This window comes from Tenrec ecaudatus, chromosome 10 (assembly GCF_050624435.1).
Source record: "Tenrec ecaudatus isolate mTenEca1 chromosome 10, mTenEca1.hap1, whole genome shotgun sequence".
NCBI classification, from domain to species: Eukaryota; Metazoa; Chordata; class Mammalia; order Afrosoricida; family Tenrecidae; genus Tenrec; species Tenrec ecaudatus.
In genome coordinates this window covers 58,922,501-58,937,176 of record NC_134539.1, presented here as the reverse complement: position 1 = coordinate 58,937,176, position 14,676 = coordinate 58,922,501, and the positions used below count along the sequence as shown (strand labels likewise).

General features: G+C 45.4%; 1 protein-coding gene across 2 annotated transcripts in view; it reads right to left on the bottom strand.

Annotated features, from left to right (window-relative positions):
• The window catches only part of GSN (gelsolin), a 72,098-nt gene that overhangs the window by 54,615 nt on the left and 2,807 nt on the right, over positions 1-14,676 (bottom strand). Inside the window, exon 1 of one of the 2 annotated variants that reach the window (XM_075560429.1) lies at positions 3,105-3,123. The exons of the other annotated variant lie outside the window; for it this stretch is intronic. The gene's annotated coding sequence lies outside the window, so the exon portion shown is untranslated. Of the gene's footprint in view, positions 1-3,104; positions 3,124-14,676 lie in introns of those variants that run through there. 2 annotated transcript variants of the gene reach the window in all.

The following is a 14,676-nucleotide window of genomic DNA, read 5'->3' as shown; positions in this document are numbered from 1 at the left end:
AAACACTCTCCTACACATATGAGTTTCTGTAGATTTGTTTCTCTAATGTACCCAGACTAACACAGCACCCTCCTCATTCTATAGGGTAAAGCCATGTACTCAGGTCTGTCACTCAGCTAAAGTGTCTAGGTAGCCTTATTTATTTCACTGTTTGCTTTAATAACCCTTAACAATCTAAAAAGCATTCTTATTTCAAAGGCACATCAACCCAGGGGGGGGCCTCCCTTCAGCTTTAGTTTGGTAGTTAGAGATAAACGGAGACTAATGTTTGTAGTCTTAAGTATAAAAACTTTGGTAAACATATCAGAGACAAATGCTAGGTCCTTCCATTGCGTTTCTCCCCCTTCAGATGACTTCCGACTGAGTCACTCACTCCTAAGGAAAGGCTTTACCTTGGTCCTTGTTCCACAAGGAATGTTGTTGGGAACAGAACAAAACACTGCCTACTCCTTCGCCGGCCTCCAAATGGTTCCGGCATCTGAGCACATTATGCAACCACAGGGTCACTGAATCACCTTAAAGGCCTTCCTCTTGTCCTCCTGATAGCAAGTCTGCAAGATGAAGTCCAGAGCATTTCCACTGTACTGCTTCACTTCTAGGTAGGCTTGTTTGTTTCCCAAAATGTACTGATTTGATCATCTTTCTGGCAGTCCACCAGGGCTTCAAAAAGTTCATGAAAAAAATTTATTATTTTTCATTCAATTTTTTCCAAGAACTTTTAAAAGTCCCTTCATGGTACACCAATCTTTGAGGGCGACGCTCCTGCATGGAGCAGATCATTAACAGAGAGGACTGCAGGGCCGGCCCCAACTCAAGACATGACGCTCCCTCCCTAGATGACAGCACTACAGAGGACAGCACTGAAGACACAGTTTGGGAAGTGTGGCCAGTCTGACCCACCCACGTGGGGCAAACCAAGAGGGGCGGGCAACAGACCAGCAATGGGAGCAAAGCCACGAAGTCCCTGAGGAATCCTGATGGTAAACTTCTGACTCAGGGTGGGGCTTAGCACCTCATGTGAACTGGTTGGGTGATAGTCACAAGGGGGCCACACTGAAATTCTAAACGTGTAATGGGGTAGGGGGCGGGGTAAAGCACCGTTCCATCCGTGACTGCAGAAAGAGCAATGGGGTCTTGTAGAAGGTGTACCCCCTCGGTCACAAATGCTGAGGACTAAAAGTGTATACATGCTCTGGATAAGCAGGTCCTGGGATATGGATCCCTGCAAGAAATGGGCATTAGACTGATGGATTATAACAAGGCCTGCTCAATATTTAACAGCGATATAGCTCCTTTCAGAAATAGTAACAGGAGTAATGATTCCCTGAGGGTATGGGAAGAGAGCTGGGGAAGGAGAAGGAGAGGGAGCTGATAGCAATGATGACTGTATAACCCCATTTGAGGGGAACGAATAGCAGAATTGTAGGTGACCGGATACATTGGATGGCATAAGATACAATAAAAATAATAACAATAATATCTAATAATAAGGATTCCTGGGAGGTGGTAGGGTGGGGGGAGGAGGGGATAAAGGGGAACTGGTATCAAAGAGTTCAGGAAGAAAAAAACGTGCAGGTCTGTCTAAATAAAATAAGTTGGATGAGCAATCTGGAGGAGAAAACAACAGGACCAACAGTTCCAGGGGGACATTGGAGAGGGGGAGGTGGAGGGAAAGGAAGTGGTGTTAACAAATCCAGGGACAAGGGAACAACAAGTGACCCAAATTGGTGGTGAGGAGGGTGTGGGAGGCCTGGTAGGGCATGATCAAGGGGAATGTAACAAAGAGGAATTGCTGAAACCCTAGTGGGGACTGAGCATGATACTGGGACAGGAGGAAAGTCAAGGGAAATAGAGGAAAGAGCTCGGAGGCAAAGGGAATTTATAGAGGTCTAGATAAAGACATGTACCTATGCAAATATATTTATATATGAGGATGGGGAAATAGATCTATGTGCATATATTTATAGGCTTAGTATTAAGGTAGCAGAGGGACATTGGGCCTCCATTCAAGTACTCCCTCAATGCAAGAATACTTTCTTCTATTAAATTGGCATTCTATGATGCTCACTTTCCCGACACAACTGCTGAAGACAAAGCGGGTGAATAAGCAAATGTGGTGAAGAAAGCTGATGGTGCCCGGCTATCAAAAGATATAGCATCTGGGGTCTTAAAGGCTTGAAGGTAAACAAGAAGCCATCTAGCTCAGAAGCAACAAAGCTCACATGGAAGAAGCACACCAGCCTGTGTGATCATGAGGTGTCGAAGGGATCAGGTATCAGGCATCATCAGAACAAAAAATCTTACCATAATGAATGAGGAGGGGAGTGCAGAGTGGAGACCCAAAGCCCATGTGTTGGCCACTGGAGTTCCACTTGCAGAGGGGTCTCAGGGACGAGACAAGCCAGACAGGGTGCAATGTAGCAACGACGAAACATACAACTTTCCTCTAGTTCGTAAATGCTTCCTCCCCACCCCCACCTCCATCATGATCCCAATTCTACCTTGCAAGTCTGGCTAGACCAGAGAATGTACACTGGTACAGATAGGAACCAAAAACACAGGGAATCCAGGGTGGATGATCCCTTCAGGACCAGTGGTGTGAGTAGTGATACTGAGAATGTAGAGGGAGGGTGGGTTGGAAAGGGGGAAAACAATTACAAGGATCTACGTGTGACCTCCTCCCTGTGGGGTGGACAACAGAAAAGTGGGTGAAGGGAGACATCGGATAGTGCAAGATATGACAAAATAATAATTTATAAATTATCAAGGTTCATGAGGGAGGAGGGAGCAGGGAGGGAGGGGAAAATGAGGACCTGATGCCAGGGGCTTAAGTGGAGAGCAAATGTTTTGAGAATGATGATGGCAATGAATGTACAAATGTGCTTTAAACAATTGATGTATGTATGGATTGTGATAAGAGTTGTATGAGCCCCTAATAAAACGATTAATAAAAAAAGAAAGAAAATGTTTTGAAAATGATGGTGGCAGCAATTGTACAACTATGCTTGATCTAATTGAATTAGGAACTGTTATAATAGTTGTAAGAGCTGCCAATAAAATAATTACATTTCCTTCATATTCGATAATTTTTAACAATACTATACCTCAAAGACATCAATTCTTTTTTCGTCTTCTTTGTTCATTGTGCAGCTTTCCCATGCCTCTGAAGCAAATAAAAACACCAAGGCTCCGTCAGGTATATCTTGGTCCTCAAGGTGACTTCTTTGCTTTTACCACTACAAAGAAATGTTTTATGCAGATGTGCCCAATGCAATACATTTTATTTTTTTGACTGCTGCTTCTATGGGTTTTGACTGTTGACCAAGAAAACGAAATCTTCGACAATTTCAATATTTTCTCCATTTATCTTGTTGCATATTGGTCCAGCTGTAAGGATTTTTGCTTTCTTTATGTTAAAGCACAATTCATGCTGAAGTAGATAGCTTTTGATTTTCATCAGTGTATTTCAAGCCCTCTTCACTTTTTAAAAATTTCTACCAAACCCTAGAAACTTTTATTAAGCAAAAATATCCAAATGTGAAGCTATGTTTCTCAACATAGCCGCCTCCTTAGTCTATGTACTTCTTATTGTTATCATTGTAAATCAGATGGGGCCTGTTTATTTTCAGCAAGTGCTCAAGGATGCATCATCTGTATATGGTAAGTTATTAATGAGTCTTCTGAAATCCCGATGCCTCGCTGCTGTTCATACAGTGCAACTTCTCAGATGACTTGCTAAGCACACAGACTGTGCAAAAGGATACAACCTTGATGCACATTCCCCCGATTTGAAGTTCTGAGTATCCTCTTGTTCTGTCTGAGTGACTGCCTTTGGGTATAAGTTCCACATGAGCACAATGAAATGTTCTAGAATTCCCATTCTGTATAATGTTATCCATAATCAGTATTCCCTACTTTAAACCAGTATTCCCTACTAAATCTATTGCACATTTCATTATAATACTTTGCAATCTAAGCAGCCCTTTGAAATCTTCGGTTGAACCCTTTCACTTCATTATTTCTTCCATCAGCTTTACCTATTACTCTTCATTCTAGACCAAGTTTAAGAAGCTTCAGACATCCATTTTGGTTCTCTTTCCTGTCTGGCTTTGCAGTGCCTTGAGCTTCCTTCATGTCCTCGATGTCATCCTACAACTTGTCTGGTGTTCAGTCAGTCAAGTTCAATGTACCAAATGGATTCTGGAGATGGTCTCTAGGTTAGAGTAGGATCTACTCAAGGCCATACTTTGCTCCCGTGAACTTGTTTCAATTTTCTTCAGCTTCAGCTTGAACTTGCTTATGAGCAAAGGTCTGTTCTGCATTCAGCCTTTGGCCTTGTTTTGACAGATGCTTTGGGCTTTTCCAACTTCTATGTCCACAGTTGTAGTTAATTTCTGCATATTCCATCTGAGGAGGGCTACTTGCACAGTCACCGTGTATGTTATTATATATATACACACACACATACACACATACCTCTGATGAAGACATTATTGGCCTTGAAAATTCTGTCATGTAATCTCCAGAGTCTTTTCTATCACCAAGATCAAATTTTCCAACTACTGACCCTAATTTGTTTCCAACTTTTGAATTCCAATAGCTAGTAATTATCAATTAATCTTGAAAGATGTTTGCTCAATCTCAGACTGCATGAGTTAGTAAAAAAAAACCAAGTTCTTCATCTGTGGCATTAGTGGTTGATGAGTAAATCTGAATAGTAATCATAGAAGCTGACATGGATGTTACCCTATCACTGACAGCATTGTGTTTCAAGATAGATCTTGGAACTAGACAAAGAACAACTAGACAGTAAAATATTACAAGAGCTGTTTAGATTATAGAACCTTAAAGTTCTGGGCCAAACAGATAGTCCAACCCACTGCTGGAGAAATAAGAGGGAGGCAAACATGACACGTAGAAAAAATTCCAAAGGTGAGACCGTTAGGACACCTGGAATCTCTCATCTGCCATGTAGGGTCTGGTGGACCTGCCCCAGTAGGTGGTATGGTACCAAGGGAGATCTCCACTAAAAACAAAGTAGAAACAAAAAAAAAAAGAATCTGAGGGGTCCGACGATGACATGTAATTTGATCTCTGTGTGTCTGTGTGGCAACAAATACTTTAAAAACCGTTTTATTGGTATATAATTCAAACATTATGCAATTCAATCATTCACTCACACCTAGAAGAGCTCTACAATCATCCCCACCATCAGTTTCACAACCTTTTCTTCATCCTGGTACTCATAGTTATTTGCTCCCCATTTCCCCCCAACCTTCCATGCCACACCCCCAAGGAGACCTTAAATCCAGTTACTGGCTCTATCGATTTACCTAGCCTGGATTTCATAAACAGAAAAACCTTTTTAAACTCACAACAATAACAACATAAAACCGCTCAAAACCTCAATGGAAAAGGAAGCCGAAAATATTAAGGACTAGAACAAATTTTGAAAGTATCGAAAGGGAGGTCAAATGATCAGGTGTTCAATTTCACCCCAACTGCATCTGTAGTGAATCACTTTCCAGTGTATTCTGCATGACAGCAAAGCTCCTCACATGTCTGGTTTATGGTCAGAGGGAATTCACCAGAGACTTAACCCATGTGTATTTTCCCTTCACTTATTTTTGTTTTCTTTTCTTTTCAACCAAAACAACTTTAAAATGGGTCCAAGGGGAAATCACATGCTATCACATTTTAACCTAACTTTGTCTGCCACAATTGTTTTACAATGGGCGCTCTCTCTCTGATAACAAGGCTAGCCACCTCCCTCAGCTATGGTGAGGGGGATTCTCTAGAGACTTAATCCATGTGTGGACCCTGCAAGTGGATTTTGAGCTTCCCCTGTCATCCACAGCCTTCTGCAAACCGGGTGTTCACGATTGTAGCTCCGATCTCACTCCTGCCTTTGAATTTGGATTTCATTATTGACAATACTTGGATCACACCAGCTGATGTGCTTCTTCCATGTGGACTTAGCTGCCACCTCACTTAGATGGCTGCTTGTTTGAAGACAAGCCTTTAAGGGCTTTGATCTTTTTTGATAGCTGGTATCTTAAAAACGAGAGCAAGGATACAATCTAAGCATTAGTCTGGAACATGCTACATTGAGGTTCTTTAGTCCATTACTGGGGACTTCCTTCTTTGGGGTAAAAAATAAGAGCTGGATTTAGAATCTTACCATGCTAAACATTCCCATGGTTGCCTGGGGACCAGCAGCATCTCATCCCATAAGAGTTTGTTAGAAATTCATAGGTCTTAAGCCGGACCTACTGAACCAGAATCTACATTTTAACAAAATCTCAGGTGATCTATATGCACAATAAGCTTAAGACACTCTAAAGCATCTTTTATGTCCAGCAGCAACGTTGCTCATCAACCCTTCATTTGAGGGGAGAGAAGTTATTTAGATATCTTTATGTTATAGTATTAAGTCTATTAACACCAACAACTCAAAAACATCCCCCATGCACAATACACGATCAACAGATCAAGAGCTATCACTGGCATCCAAATCAAACCTTAGACTGGTAGAAAAGTACACCAGAGAAGGCATGGTTCCCTCCTACTACGGATGGGGAAACAAGCCAGACCAGACAGGGAAATTACTTCCTCAAGTTTGTACTCTTAAGACAGACTAGGGACTTCGGCTTGATCACAACAGATATAATTTTGGTTTAGATGATTAACTTTGAAATCTTAGAAACAATTGAGACCAACCAGCGACTGTTCCGTGTGCTTTAGGGAATCTACTTGCTGGCTCAGTGAGTGATCCTGGTCGTAAAGTGAGGCAGGAGGGGAGCCAGGTGATTCCTGAGGCCCCGCCGTAACAGACTGAGCTGGAAATGATATTTTGGTTGAGGACGCCATCAGAAAAGCTACCCACTACTAAACATCACCACAGACACAGGGGAACACAGAGCCGTGTCCTTTGGTTCTAAGCATGGAGGCAGCACCCTGAGTGGCCATTTGCCAGCCCCCGGTGGCCCTCAGCTAGCCATCCTAGCTTGTGGAGATGTCTCAAGCTAGGATTTTACAGACGAGGAAATGGAAATCTTAAAAGAAGCCAGTGCCTAAGGATCTTGCCCTTCAGAGAACAAGGATGTAGGCATTCGCTGCACGAAGAAGGCCCAACATCTAAATGCACAGAGGTGCACCAGTGTTTGATTTGGGAAGAATAAGCTGCTTTACAAATACTGACTGTTCTTCGATGCCAGGATTAGTCATCACAGGTTCTGGTGACCAGGCTCCTAGTGCAGTGCTTCACTCTACACTCAGCTTGGCACATGGTCTTCCATGGGGTCTTCTGATTCAGAAGGTAGAGGGGTGGGTAGGGTTGCCAAGAAATACAGACTGCCCAGTTAAATTGAAATGCCAGATTAACAACAAATCTTTTTTTTAATCATTTTATTAGGGGCTCATACAACTCCTATCACAATCCATACATACATCAATTGTGTAAAGCACATTTGTACATTCATTGCTCTCATCATTCTCAAAACATTTGCTCCCCACCCAAGCCCCTGGCATCTGTCCTCACTTTTTCCCCTTCCCTCCCCACTCCCTCATGAACCCTTGATAATTTATAAATTATTATTTTGTCATATCTTGCTCTGTCCCACATCTCTCTTCACCCACTTTTCTGTTGTCTGTCCCCCAGGGAGGAAGTCACATGTAGATCATTGTAAACAGTTCCCCCTTTCCAACCCACCCTCCTTCTACCCTCCCAGTATCGCCACTCACACTACTGGCCTGAAGGGATCATCCACCCTGGATTCCCTGTTTCCAGTTCCCATCTATACCAGTGTACAACCTCTGGTCTAGTCAGACTTGCAAGGCAGGATTCAGATCATGACAGTGGGGGCAGGGGGGAGGAAGTATTTAGGAACTAGAGGAAAGTTGTATTTTTCATCGTTGCTGCATCGCACCTTGACTGTCTCATCTCCTCCCCAAGACCCTTCTGTAAGGGGATATCCAGTGGCCTACAAATGGGCTTTGGGTCTCTACTCTGCACTCCCCCCCTCATTCACTATGGTAAGATTTTTTTGTTCTGATGATGCCTGATACCTGATCCCTTGACACCCAGTGATCTCACAGGCTGGTGTGCTTCTTCCACCTGGGCTTTGTTGCTTCTGAGCTAGATGGCCGCTTGTTTACCTTCAAGCCTTTAAGACCCCAGAAACTATATCTTTTGATAGTCGGGCACCATCAGTTTTCTTCACCACATTTGCTTATGCACCCATTTGTCTTCAGCGGTTGTATCAGGGAGGTGAGCACACAATGATATGATTTTTTTTGTTCTTTGATGCCTGATACCTGATCCCTTCAGCACCTCATGGTCACACAGGCTGGTGTGCTTCTTTCATGTGGGCTTTATTGCTTCTGAGCCAGATGGCCGGTTGTTTACCAGACACTATATCTTTTGATAGTCGGGTACCATCAGCTTTCTTCACCACACTTGGTTGTTCACCCTCCTTGTCTTCAATAGTTGTGTCAGTACGGTGAGCATTATAGAATGCCAATTTAAAAGAAGAAAGTATTCTTGCATTGAGGGAGTACTTGAGTGGAGGCCCAATGTCCCTCTGCTACCTTAATACTAACCCTATAAATATATGCACATCGATCTATTTCCTCATCCTCATGTAGAAATATATTTGCATATGTTCATGTCTTTATCTAGACCTCTATAAATGCCCTTTGCCTCCCAGCTCTTTTCTCTATTTCCTTTGACTTCCCTCCTGTCCCACTATCATGCTCAGTCCCCACCAGGGTTTCAGCAATTCCTCTTTATTACATTCCCCTTGATCATGCCCAACCAGGCCTCCCACACCCTCCTCACCACCGATTTGGATAACTTGTTGTTCCCTTGTCACTGGGTTTATTAACACCACTGCCTTTCCCCCCCACCTCCCCTTCTCCCATGTCCCCATGGAAATATCGGTCCCGTTGTTTTCTCCTCCAATTGTTCATCCAGCCTATATTATTTAGACAGGCCTGCGGAGATAATAGCATGCACAAAAACAGAGCACAAACAAGCAACAATAAACAACAAAATAATGACAAAACAAACAGAACAAAACACAGCAAGAAAGAAAAACTTGCAGCTAGTTCAAGGATCATTTGTTGGCCTTTAGGAATGTTTTCCAGTCCAGTCTATTGGGGCACCATGCACTAGCCCCAAAGTCCACCTTCAGCATTCCCTGGGGACCTCACCACTCCATTCCCTTGCTGTTCTGTTGCACCCCCTTAGTGTTTTGCCTCAGTGTGGTGGGATCAGATCACACGCAATTCCCACACTGTGTCTCTGGTGTCCCCTATAGGGCTATGGGTCAGTGAGGATGTCATGTTTTATAGTAGGGCCGGCCATGTGCTCCTCTCTGTCGACTGGCTGTTCTAATTGGGAACATCGACCTCCTGGCCTGGTGGGCCATGATGTACTCCACTCTCTCCTACTCCCCCTTCATCTGTTCCCATGTGCTCTGATCAGATATGTCCCTCTTCCGGAGCTATAGATTCAATGCCATCCTTTGAAATAAATTCTTCTGAGGGGAGGAGCAGGTGTCCACTTAGTAGTTGGTGTTGGGGCCGGCCCCCCAGACCTCTCCACTGGTTCCTTACTCCATGCCGGCATGTTGCAAATATGCCCCAAATGTTGCCTGAGACAAACTTACATTAGAGAAATGACTCATCGTTTACCTGAAATGCATACTTAACTGGATGTCTTCCATTTTACCTGCCAACCCTGGCAACTTAAAGGGTGGAGCCTGAGATCCGCGGTTCTAAGAAGCTCCCCCATGCATGCCTGTTGTGCTGTGCCATAGAGTGGAGCCTGCCTCCAGGTTGCCCCCAAGACAGAGTAAAGCCCCCCCCCCGCCACCCAGCAGGGCTGTCTAGGCTGTCAAGCTTTACAGGAAGCAGATCGCCAGGCCTTTTTCCCACAGAGCGGCTGGTGGGCTTGAACCAAGAACTTTGCAGTTAGCAGCCTTCAGTGAGTGCTTCCTGATTGTGCAAGCAGAGACCCTGAGGCAGCCCTCACACTCCACCATGCTCACTGCCACCGACTATGGCATTGATTTAGACTCCTAGTGACCCAGCAGGGCAGAGTTGGGCTGCCCCTGTCAGATTCCATGGCTGTAAATCTGTACAGGAACGGAAAGTCTTCCCGTTCTCCTGGGGAAGAGGCTGGGGTGTTGGAGCGAAATGACTGCTCTAAGCTTTGAAAACTGCATTTTAAGAACTTGTCCAAGACCACCGCCCCCCCCCCAAAAAAAAACACTAGGCAGCCAGCCCCCACCTTTTAAAAGAATTTAAAGAGAAGGCAACCACGGGCACTTGGGACGCGCCTTCCAAAAGAAACAGCGTTATCATTACAGGGTCAGTACCACAGCATTAGGGTCCCAGCCTAGCCCACAGGGAAGCGAATGACAGCCCGGCTGCCCTGCCATGACCAGGTTTCTCTGAATTGAAGCACCAGCGACCACGAGCACATGGCCAGTCCCTCTCTAAGTCGAGAAAACCTGTTTCCTGCTCAGGGCAGTGTTGAGGCCTATGAGACAATGATCAAAACTCCAGCACCTGAAGGAGCATCAAGCACCAAGCACCAGGTGAGGCTCTTTAGGGAACCCCATGCCATGCTGGCTCTAGGAAGGCCTCACTAACAGATGAGGAGCCCAAGGCTCGCGAGCACCTGTGCTCAAGGTCGCACTGCAGGCGCACGGGCGTGAGGAGGAGAACCACATTCTCTCTGCCTCTTCAGCCTGAGGTTTCGGTTTTCAAATGGTGGTGTTATTTTTGTTAAAAATATACACCGTGAAGCAGCCCCCCAATTCAACAGCTGCTACACATACAATCCGGTGACTTTGAGAGCATTCTTCAAGTTGTACCGCCCTGCTCCCCTTCCTGCACAACCTAACATAAGCTTTCTCGGCTGTCAATCCGATACATAGAGGTAGTTCTTTGAAAGGGCGCAAAGCTGAACTTGGCAACTGTATCGGCTGAATGAGTGAATGAATGAAGCACAATGTTTCAGTGAAAAATGGTCCCACAGTCCCTCTAATAGGACAGCCGAGTTTCTGATAAGCAGCTTCAGCCACTCCCTCAAGAATAACGCCACCCCTGTTTATGGCTGAGTGGGAATGAGCACTGCTGGCTCACTCTCTGGCAAAGTGTAGCAAAAGCTGCAAAATGGATCTTTTCTTTCTTTCTTTCTTTTTAACTTTTCATTGTGCATCGGGTGAAGGTTTGCAGAGCAGATCCACTTTCCAGTCAACAATTCATGCAAAATGTGTTTCATCTCATTGATTTCCATCCCCACTACGACGCACCCGTATCTAACTTCCCCCTGGTGTTTCTCATTTCCATGCCTCCTTTTGAACTTTGTCCCTCCCCAAATGCTGCCCTTTTGAGCTCAAGTGGCTGGTGATTCTGAGGTGTGTGCGCCTCCCAGGTGGCATCGTTCCATGTCGATTGTTTGACTGCACATTGTGCTAGAGAGGTGAGCTCATTTCCAGAGAAATGGATCATTTTTTTAATCTAGTAACCCCATCTCTAGAGCTCTCTTCTAGGAAACAATGAAAGAACACCAGATATCTGTGTTCAAGGATGTTCACTACAGTATTATTTATAAACAGCCTAACTGTCTCATTCATAGAACACTGGTGACATAGAATCATAGAAAGTGATTTTAAAAAGCAGATTAGCAAATATTTTCATGATAAAATGAAGTGCAAACCTTATTTTTTAAACATAAAATGCATTATTTTACTTCTTCAACTACGCAGCCTACCGCAGTGGCCAAAAAAAAAAATCTCTTTTAGGCATAGTACACTTCTAAAGCTCTTTTTCAAGTTAACTGTTGAAAGAATCTTTAACTGCACGAGAAAAGACCTTTGTCACAATGCTGTGTGCAAACAGAAAGTTCCACCAGGTTATGAATATAGTCTGACTATAACGATGCAGGGTAACATGTTTCGAGAATATCAAGAAATGCATCCTAGGGCAAAGAATGTGCAGATGTGCTTTATACAATTGATGTATGTATATGTATGGACTGTGATAAGAGTTGTATGAGCCCCTAATAAAATGTAAAAAAAAAAAAAAGAAATACATCCAAATGCCAGTCATGATTACCCTGGCTGATAAAATTATAGGTGTGTCTTAGTCTTAACCCATTTTTGTATTTCCAAAATTTCCTATTCTAAGTATTCATTATACTTTTTTAAATCCTTAGAGAAGGGGATGGGAGAAAGATGAGGATTTCCACTCCCGCAGAGTTGATACCCTGTCCTATAGGGTGGCCATGAGTCAGAATGGATTCGATGTAGTAAGTGAGTGAAGGGGACAGAAGGACATCTCCTACCCACACCACCAAGCCTCTCCCCCAGATTTAACCCGTGTTTACTGAGTACCCACCAAGCGCCCAACCCAGTCACAGCCTCTGTAAAAGAGAAATCCAGAGTGAAGCCGCACCCTGAAGGCTCACATATTATAGCGCATAAGCATATATGCTCTTCGCTTGACAAACAAGCCCGGCCCCGACGGCAATCCTTGCTGGGGTCGAGAGTCACAGCACGTTTGCTTCACACGTTCCCAAGATGGATCAATCCGCCCCCACCGGAGTGACCCCTTCCCACGCTTCCTCCCACACTCCAAGGCTCAAACAGAGTGGGCTCCAGGGCGAGAGAATGCGCACCCAGGAAGGAAACCCTTCTGGTCCCTGCAACTGAGTACTGGGTGCAAAGCTGCAAAGACCCTCAGTGAGGCAGAACAAGGATGGAGCAAGGAAGGAGGCCTGCTCACCTCGAGGGGAGGGAGTGCACGTGGTCCAGGGCTCAGTTTCCCTGTCTGTGAAAGGGCATCAGTATCTCCCTCTCTCGCATTAAAGAGAACCATCAAGGTCAGAGGTGAACACACACTATGCATGCTACACGGAGTGGCCCTCATGCGGGTTGCTTCTAAAGTGGGGAGAGGGGCATTGACAGGACGCTAGACCTCAATTTCCTTTTCAGCAAAATGTGCCGACCGATTCTGTCCACAAAGGCCACGCATTCGTGGAGCAGCAGTGGCTTTAACACATGTGGCTGCGGAGGGCTCACCCGTGCTCACAGGCACGGAAGTCCCACCGATCCTGTACCGAGAGGAAAGCCCTTTGCCCCAGGGCTTGGAAAGCCGACCATCTCCTGTCCCCCACATAGCACACACTGGACACAGAGGCCCAGGAAAAGGCAGCCAGGGCCCCAAGTCGCCAAGCACTTCGTTAGCGGCAAAACCAAGACAGGCCCTGCGCCCCAGCTTTGCCCACCACATCCACTCTTTGCCCCTGTCCTGCCCTCGAATTGTTGTGCAGTCCCCTGGGGACGAGGGGAAGGCTGGTCCAGGGCAGGAGAGAGCCGAGGGAAGCGGCAGACAGCAGGAAACGAGCGTGCCTGTGGTCGCCAGCCTCACTAACCACGTCAGGCTGAAATATGACACACGCTCCCTCTCCTGAAAGGGAGGAGGTGTTTTTACTTAACAACCCCCAGCTGCCTAAACACTGGTCTCTTTCTCTTCCCCGAAAAATGTGTAACTCCTGGGGCCTGCTTTTTCCTGCTGTGGCCAGCATCTCAATCCGGGGAATAACCGTGGGGGGATAGGGCAATGAAGTGCCCTCTTTTATCCTGGGCTTTCTCCAGAAAGACTTCCAAGCATGAGCTAAGGGGTGAAAAGATGAAGACACTGGAGGCTGAGCCCTCAACTCCCTGAGTGACCTTGGACACGTCTTGTGTCCTCCCAGAGCCGCCACTCCCTGAAATGGAGGCAAGATGGACCTCCTCTTGGGAGGCCTGGTGAGGGCATTCGGGAACATTCAGCGCTCCACAGAGCTGACCACCCCAAAAAGGGCACGAAGACTCCCATCCTGCATTACGGCCACAGCAAAACTGCCCAACCAGGTCTCCTAATGTGGGAACATCCGAAGCCTTCGGGCGGAGGCAGAGTGCAATGATTCAGAGACATGGCCCTGCAGCCAGGATCCTGGTGCCATCGTCTCCTCTGCCTGACCACTCAGCCTCAGTCTCCTCATTTGTAAAAGGAGAGAGAAAGTACCAAGCCAGGAGAGATGGTTGGGAGGAGCCGACAAAATAGTTAATGTTCCAGCGCTTGGTGCAACAAAACGATGTTCTCTATTATTACCCTCACACTGACCAACATCCTTCCACTTTACAGATAAGAAAACTGAGGGCCAGAGGTCTTTTTTCTTTTTTTAAATGTTTTACCCCACGTCACCCAAAAGTGCTAAAACTGTACTCACTCTGCTTTTAAATTAGTGCTTCTGTCCACTAAGCACTCCAGGGGAGAAAATCGAGGCTTTCTAACTCCCATGATGAATTCGTCTCAGAAACCCTGTAGGGTCACTAGCTATGAGTTTGGATCGACTCGAAGGCAGGGAGTTTAGTGTTTGCTCTGTCCTCCTGTCTCTAATAAGCAAATGTACACACTCAGCTACAATAGATTATAAAACTATTCTGGGGGAACATAAAAACAGAAAGCAAAGCCTTAGCAGAGTCCTACAAACATGTGGAAATCCTGGCGACTTCTCATGAAAGCCCCAAACTACCCACTTGAAGCACAGAGAAGTGACCTAAGAAGGTCACTGACAGGCTAAGAAGTGGGAAGGCATCCAACTCAGAGCACTTGCTT